Here is a 7,495-nt window from a genome sequence, read left to right as displayed (position 1 = left end):
TTGCTGACGATGCCGATCGATATTCTGCTTCAGTGCTTGACAAGGATACTGTTGGTTGTCTCTTGCTGCACCATGATATTACTCCTGATCCAAGACTAAACATGTATCCAGTTGTTGACCGTCGTGTATCATAGTCTCCAGCGTAATCGGCGTCACAATATCCAGTCACGTGACATTCTTTTGTTTTCTTGTACAAAATGCCAAAGTTAATAGTGCCTTTAACATACCTTAAGATGCGTCGTACAACATCAAGGTGAGGCTTCTTCGGATTGCTCATGTATCGACTAACCACTCCAACTGCATAAGATATGTCTGGCCGGCTTAGTGTGAGATAAATAAGACTTCCGACCATCTTTCGATACATGGTAACATCTTGAAGACTTTTTCCTTCATCTGCTCGTAGTTTTGTATTCGGATCCATCGGAGTTGAGATAGGTTTGCAATTAAGCATTCCGTACTTTTGTAAAAGATCTCGCGCATATTTCTGTTGTCACAGAAATAATCCTTCTCTTTTCTGCTCTATTTCGAGTCCAAGAAAATGTTTGAGTTCTTCAAGCTCCTTCATATGAAATCTGATAGACAGATTCTCTCTTGTTCTTTGAATCTCCTCATAGTGATCTCCCGTGATGATTAAGTCATCCACATATACTAGCACTATGGCTAGTTTTCCTTGATCTTGTTTCACAAATAAACTAGAATCTGAAGGAGCAACTGTGAAACCACTTTTTACTAAAAACTCGCCAATCTTCCCGTATCAAGCTCTTGGAGCCTGCTTCAAGCTGTATAGTGCTTTCTTTAATTTGCAGACATGGTCAGGATGGGACTTGTTCTCAAAGCCTCTTGGTTGCTCCATATAAATTTCTTTGTCAAGTTCTCCATGTAAGAAAGCGTTCTTGACATCCATCTGCCACAGCTTCTAAGATTTGCTAGCGGCTAAAGCTAGTAGAGCTCGAATTGTTGTGATCTTCGTCACGGGACTAAACGTTTCTTCATAATCCAGCCCATATTGTTGAGAAAAACCTCTAGCAACAAGTTGAGCTTTATACCTTTCAATGGAGCCATCTGATCGAGTCTTCACCTTGTAAACCCATTTACAAGATATTAGTTTTACATCTTTTGGCTTTGGAACTAAACTCCATGTCTGGTTTTCTTTTAGTGCATTAATTTCTTCTTCCATCGCTTTCTGCCATTCTTGACTTTGTGCTACTTCTTCATAAGTGGAAGGCTCAATATGTATTAATTCATCCACATGAGCAGCATTGGCATACCTCGGATTAGGTTGCCTCGGCCTTGTTGATCTCCGTAATTCTTGCACATGCTCCTCGGCATCCATTTGGCTTGGACGAACCTCTTCGAATGTAGATTGATGTACCCCAGTTTTCCATGGACTCGTTTCCTTAGAGTACGATCCATCTCCTTCTTTAATTGGATCCGATATGTGCTCTTTATGTTCTTCTTTCTCTTCTGGAACTTCTTCTAATCCATGAGATTCTGGAAGCTCTATCTTTTGAGGTGACCACCATGAAGAAGCTTCATCAAATACCACATTTCTTGAAGTATGACACTTCCCAGTATTTAGATCACAACATCTCCATCCTTTTCTTGATTCATCATAACCGACAAAAATGCACCGAATTGCCTTCTTATCAAATTTGCTTCGTAGATGATCTGGTACGAAGATGTAGCATACACATCCAAAAACCTTGAGATGGTTGACGGTTGGCTTGATCTTCCATAATCTTTCATATGGTGAAATATATCCCAACTTTGTTTGTGGGAGTCTGTTAATCACGTATGAAGCCGTCCTCATACATTCGGCCCAAAATTTTCCTCGTACATTCTTACCATGAAGCATACTTCGACAGGTTTCAGCAAGATGACGATTCTTACGTTCTGCCACTCCATTCTGTTGTGGAGTATTAGGGCAAGTTAATTGCCTTCTGATCTTGTGCTTCTTAAGATAGATATTGAACTCGGTTGATAAATATTCTCCTCCATTATCTGTGCGTAAGCATCGAATCTTAGTATTGAGCTCACTTTCTACCTTGTTCTTGAACTCTTTAAACTTCAGAAAAGTCTCCGACTTCTCCTTCATGAAGTAAACCCACACATATCTTGAGAAGTCATCAATGAATGTCACCATATATTTCATACCTCCAAGTGATGTTTGTTTCACTGGGCCGAAAACATCTGAGTGTATGAGCTCTAGTGGTGTCTTGGACTGATGCGCTGACTCCTTGAATGGCAATTGGTGAGCTTTGCCAAATTGACATCCAGCACATATTGTATCTGTTCGGATATCAATTTGAGGAAGCCCATTTACTATGCGTTTTACCATCATCTCCTTTAACTTGTTGTAGCCCACATGCCCAAGACGTTCATGCCAAAGATCAGCCGTCTCATTTTTTCGAGTCTTATCCACATAAGCTGTTTCAGCAGATAATACATAGACCGATTCTATTCTTCTTCCATGCATAACTGGATTGCCAACCACCTTTACTCTCTTGAATACGGACACATCTTCTGGTCCAAAGAGCACATAGTTCCCTTCTGCTGTCAATTGTGGTACTGACAGTAAATTCTTCTTTAGGCCAGGGACAAGATACACCTTCTCGAGTTGGAGCTTATGAGAGTCGCCTTCATTTGGAATTATTGTCTTTCCAATGTGAGAAATAGACAACCTTGATTTGTCGGCTGTTAACACTACTCTCTTTCCTTTGTAATCCTCCATTTCTTGCAGCTTCGTCTCATCATTGGTCATATGATTTGAGCACCCAGAATTAATGATCCAATCATCTTTGTAGTTTATTTTTGACTTTAAGGTTGCTGCAAGAGCTTGATCATCCATGTCAGCTTCAACGGAGAGTCCTGCTTCTGCATCCCATGTTTCCTCATTAATGGTTGCTTCGAATGTGACCTCTTTCTTCTCATCTCTTGTGGCGGCCACATTTCCTTCGAAAGTTCGCCTGTTGGGGAATCTACATTCTCGAGCAAAATGACCCTTCTTGCCACAATTGAAGCATTCACCATTCTTTCTCTTATCATTTTCCCCGTATTGTTGGCGATGATCTCTTCTTCCTTGTTGAGCTCCCCCTGAAGCGTTGCCTTTTGATTTTGGGTGACCCTTCCACCCATATGTCTTACTTTCTTTCATCGCTTCTTGTCTTCGAGATGTTGCTTTCTTTTTATTGGTGAAGAGTGCATCTTCTCCGTCTTTTACGGTTACTTCATTCATGTGCTTGGCTAATGCCTCTTGATTTGCCAATAGATTCTCCAGCTCTATTAATGATGGTTGAGTAGGCCATCCTCTCACAGCGGCTATAAATCCATTATACTCGGATCTTAAGCCGTGGATGATAATTCTTTTCATCCTTGCATCACTCACTTTCTCTTCATGAGCAAGTTGAGATATCTCACGGCAAATTGATTTCACCTTGATGAAATACTGAGAAATAGACAGACTTCCTTGTGAGATACCCGCGAGCTCATTTTCCAAGAGCTGGAGGCGTGCTTCATTCTTATTTGAAAATAATTTTTCAAAAGTTTCCCAAGCTGCCTTTGGTGTTTTCTCGTCACGGATGTGCTCCAATAGATCCTCCTCGATTGTAGTCTTCAATATAAATAAAGCCTTCCCGGCCTTGATGTTCCATTTTCTAAAGGCTTCGGCATTTTCTTTCGGTGGAGGCGTTGTGTCACTGCCAGCAACTATTTCCCATAAATCCTGTCCTTGTAGGTAGGATTCTATGCAAGTCCGCCAATAACCATAGTTGTGGTTATTGAGACTCTTGATTCCACTGCTCGTACTTGCAATATCTGCCATCATGACGTCCAACGTTCAATAAGCTTGGTCCCTGACCGATGAGCTTTCACAGTTCCTAACTGTGCTCCGACAGAATATCCCTTAGAGCCTTGGTGAAAACAAGTCGATGTAAACGTCCAACGTTTACCGATTTCCTCCACTTGAAATGGTCCCGAACGACCCGCTCTGATACCAATTGTTGGAAGCTTCGACGAGCCCAACACACCACTATAGAGGATCTAGACTATACTAGACTCACTACACCAACACTTTGACGTTGGTTAGCCTTTAATTTTATAAATCCTTAGTGCACAATGTACTTAGGCGACAGTGTCGACCATATATCTTTAGGCGGTATAACCGACCATGTATTACTTAGGCGGCAGAGCCGACCATATAATAAGAACAACAAAAGTGCACTAAGAACTTAAACACAAACTAAGGCTTGATCGGGAAACTTAACAAAAACACTTATATTAAATTACAATTACAATATTACTTACAAGCTTTATCTTCTCTACTTTCGCTAACTCACACTCTTCTTCTCTTCTTCACAACTCACTTCTTATTTCACTCTCACAACTTCACACAACACAAATGAAATCTCCTCCCATATTTATACTACTCCATGGAACATTATATAACCTCGATATTTCCATAGATATATAAATATCTAGATATTTCTACAACCTACAAATATCTAGATTTTTCTTTTACATTTCAATTTCTAGATTTTTCCCTCATATTCTAATATCTATATATTTTCTTATACATATTAATATCTAGATATTTTACCCATATACATTTACTAATTCCATATTATTCTAAATTTGCATTGTATTTTAACATATGCATCTAATTATGGTATCGCTTCTTTCTTGCGTATTGTGAAAGGGTTCTTCAAATGATCCTTTGTTTACAGATATATGTTTATAATGGAAGCCTGATGATTATTTGGGACCGTTGATAAATTGAGAACTCAAATATCGTTCAATTTTTAACACAATTTTATATTTATATTTACTTTTCTAGTATTCTGAAGTCAGCAGTTGATAAGCTCATGGCTTCATTAAATCAAATTTAAATCATCAGTTAAAACATTGATTTTTTTGGGTAAGCAAGAGACCTGGTACCGGTACCGGGTGAATTGTGCATTAATTCGCAATCCTCTAGTCACACTCCCTTTTTGAACAATTTGGGATAAGGAATTGAATCCGGGCGGTGTGCTTCATTGGCCAACTCGGTGGCCACTTACGCAAGCCTTGGTTTAAAACATTTAATTTTACAAGACCTTCTTAGAAACAAGGTATGCTAATTTGTATTCCGTATTACAGTTATATGATACATAAAAACTTACAGATTAAAATAAACGAAACTATTTGAATTGCAGTTATGATATAATCTTGTAACTATTTTGTTAATTTGTAATATTCATGTAATGATATTGATGGTGTATACAAGGTGTTCGATAAAAGTCTCGACTGAGATGTTTCTTAGAGCGTTTGAACAATCTTTAATTTCATGCCATACAATTAACTATTACTATTAGTTAGTTTAATTAAAACTTGGAATATGAGTATTGAACTATTCAGTTGGACGACAATAATGATATGTGTACTTCTTAACTCAAGTTTTTTTATGCACAGTTGTTTTCGTAAACTGAAGTGAACTTGAAGAAATTGGATATGCTTCCAGCAAAAATGGTTTTGTTGGTCCCATCTGATAACTTCATTTGGAAATCTCTTCCCGAGTCGAGGTTAGCTTTCCTAACAGAATGGATTCTAGTATTTTACCCATATTTTATATGTCTTATATTTAATACTAGATTTATGAGCCCGTGCGTTGCACGGGAACTCATCCGAAAACATTATCTATTATTTTACGAATGTATATGAAATAACAGTATTATACGGTCATTTGCGTAAGTACTATTGTCGTTTGAATTTGTAAAGTATAAAGAATACTCATCACCAAAATGTTTAAACTATTTTTGCATACAGTTCTTCATAACACAATGAAATAACGGTAATATACGGTCATTTGTGTAAGAGTCTGTGCATTGCACGAGGGACTTATAATCAAACTAAATTGAAATGTAATATGTTGTATCATTTAAAGTTATTAATTTCTATAAACATTTACATTTAGAGCCCGTGCGTTGCACGACAGCTCTAAATCATACCAATATATAGGCTTTAGAGCTCGTCCATCAAATAAAGACAATAACACAAAGATTGACAGCTTTAACTAACTCATGTACATCAAATAACCTTATGCTCATTAAGACATTTTGTTTTAACAACTTGCTATTGATTAATCGTATGATAGAATTAGAATGACGAAACTCGTCGTTTTTGTTAATATTTGTACTAAAAGCTAATGTATTGAGAATATTATTATCGTAAATGCTATTAATAAATACATTTACAATTTAACATCCAATTGTTTATAGTCTCATTTTAACGTCTCATTTATGAGACAGTGCGTTGAACCGAAGCATAAAATCTAAAGAAATAATCAATTATAAGACTCACAATACAGTTTGTTTAGAGCTCGTGCGTTGAACGGGTGATAAAAATAACCGTGTAAAATTTACCGAGCTTATCAACATGTTAGTGTTGTGAGTCGACCCTGCATTAAGTCAATTGTTTGTGTTGTATAAACTGAAATAAAAATTTTAAATTAAAAAAAGAGATTGAATATATTAGTAATAAAAATTACCCCAGGCAATTCTAAACTTTTTTGAGCTGATAAGCAGTTGTGAAAAAAACTTTTTCAAGTCAACTTCAACAAAGTCAAATGGGCACCTGGTCTCACAACCCGTGCCCTCGGAATTCACCTTTAACAAAGTCAAATGGGTAACTAATATGTTTTTATGAAACAAAAACAACACCACTTGTCCATTCCATTGGTGGCTGCAAAAGTGTAAAATAAGAAATAATTTTTTCCTCCTGAGAGCTGTATTATTCAAGTTAGTGGCAAATACATCAATTGCTTCCTAAGAATATACATTGATACAATAGCATCAACAAAGAGTGAAGCATAACATGATTTTAATAAACAAAGGCATCTATAATAATATGTCAAAACTAAAAGAACATACTATTATAAATCAATCCTAACGCATAGCCTAACACACCACATACAATTCGAATTTACCGCAAACGATTTGACTAATAATAACCATTACATTCTTACATCAAATAAATGACAAATAATAACAAAACTAACATAAAAATACGCATAGTAGACATAAACAATAATCGAATAGAAGAGTGTCTACCCTTGATTCTAAGGGATTTGATCAAAAGACAATGAATTAAAGAATTTGCTTAACATTTTCAGATGTTAAATCTTTAAACTACACACAATTTAGACTGACCTTAAGGATATAGATATTTAGATAACTTATTACCACTTCCTAATTTTTTGTAACACATGAATGAGTACCTAAGGACTTCGAAGTTCACATGTTTTGTACTAAATATAATTATTACATGAGTAAGCATTTTATATTTTCGCCAAGAATTGAATTGAAACGCTTCAGGTCCGTCACCAAGCGAAGTACACGTAAATAAACTATGATGCTGCAATAGGAAACATTAAGAAACATTAAAAACACTGTTAACTTAAATGTATAAGTATACTTCTTAGGTCCATGACATGTTGATTTTCAGCCCATTAACATGAAAGCAG

Source organism: Rutidosis leptorrhynchoides, chromosome 2 (assembly GCF_046630445.1).
Source record: "Rutidosis leptorrhynchoides isolate AG116_Rl617_1_P2 chromosome 2, CSIRO_AGI_Rlap_v1, whole genome shotgun sequence".
Classification (NCBI taxonomy): domain Eukaryota; kingdom Viridiplantae; phylum Streptophyta; class Magnoliopsida; order Asterales; family Asteraceae; genus Rutidosis; species Rutidosis leptorrhynchoides.
This window is presented reverse-complemented; position numbering follows the sequence as displayed.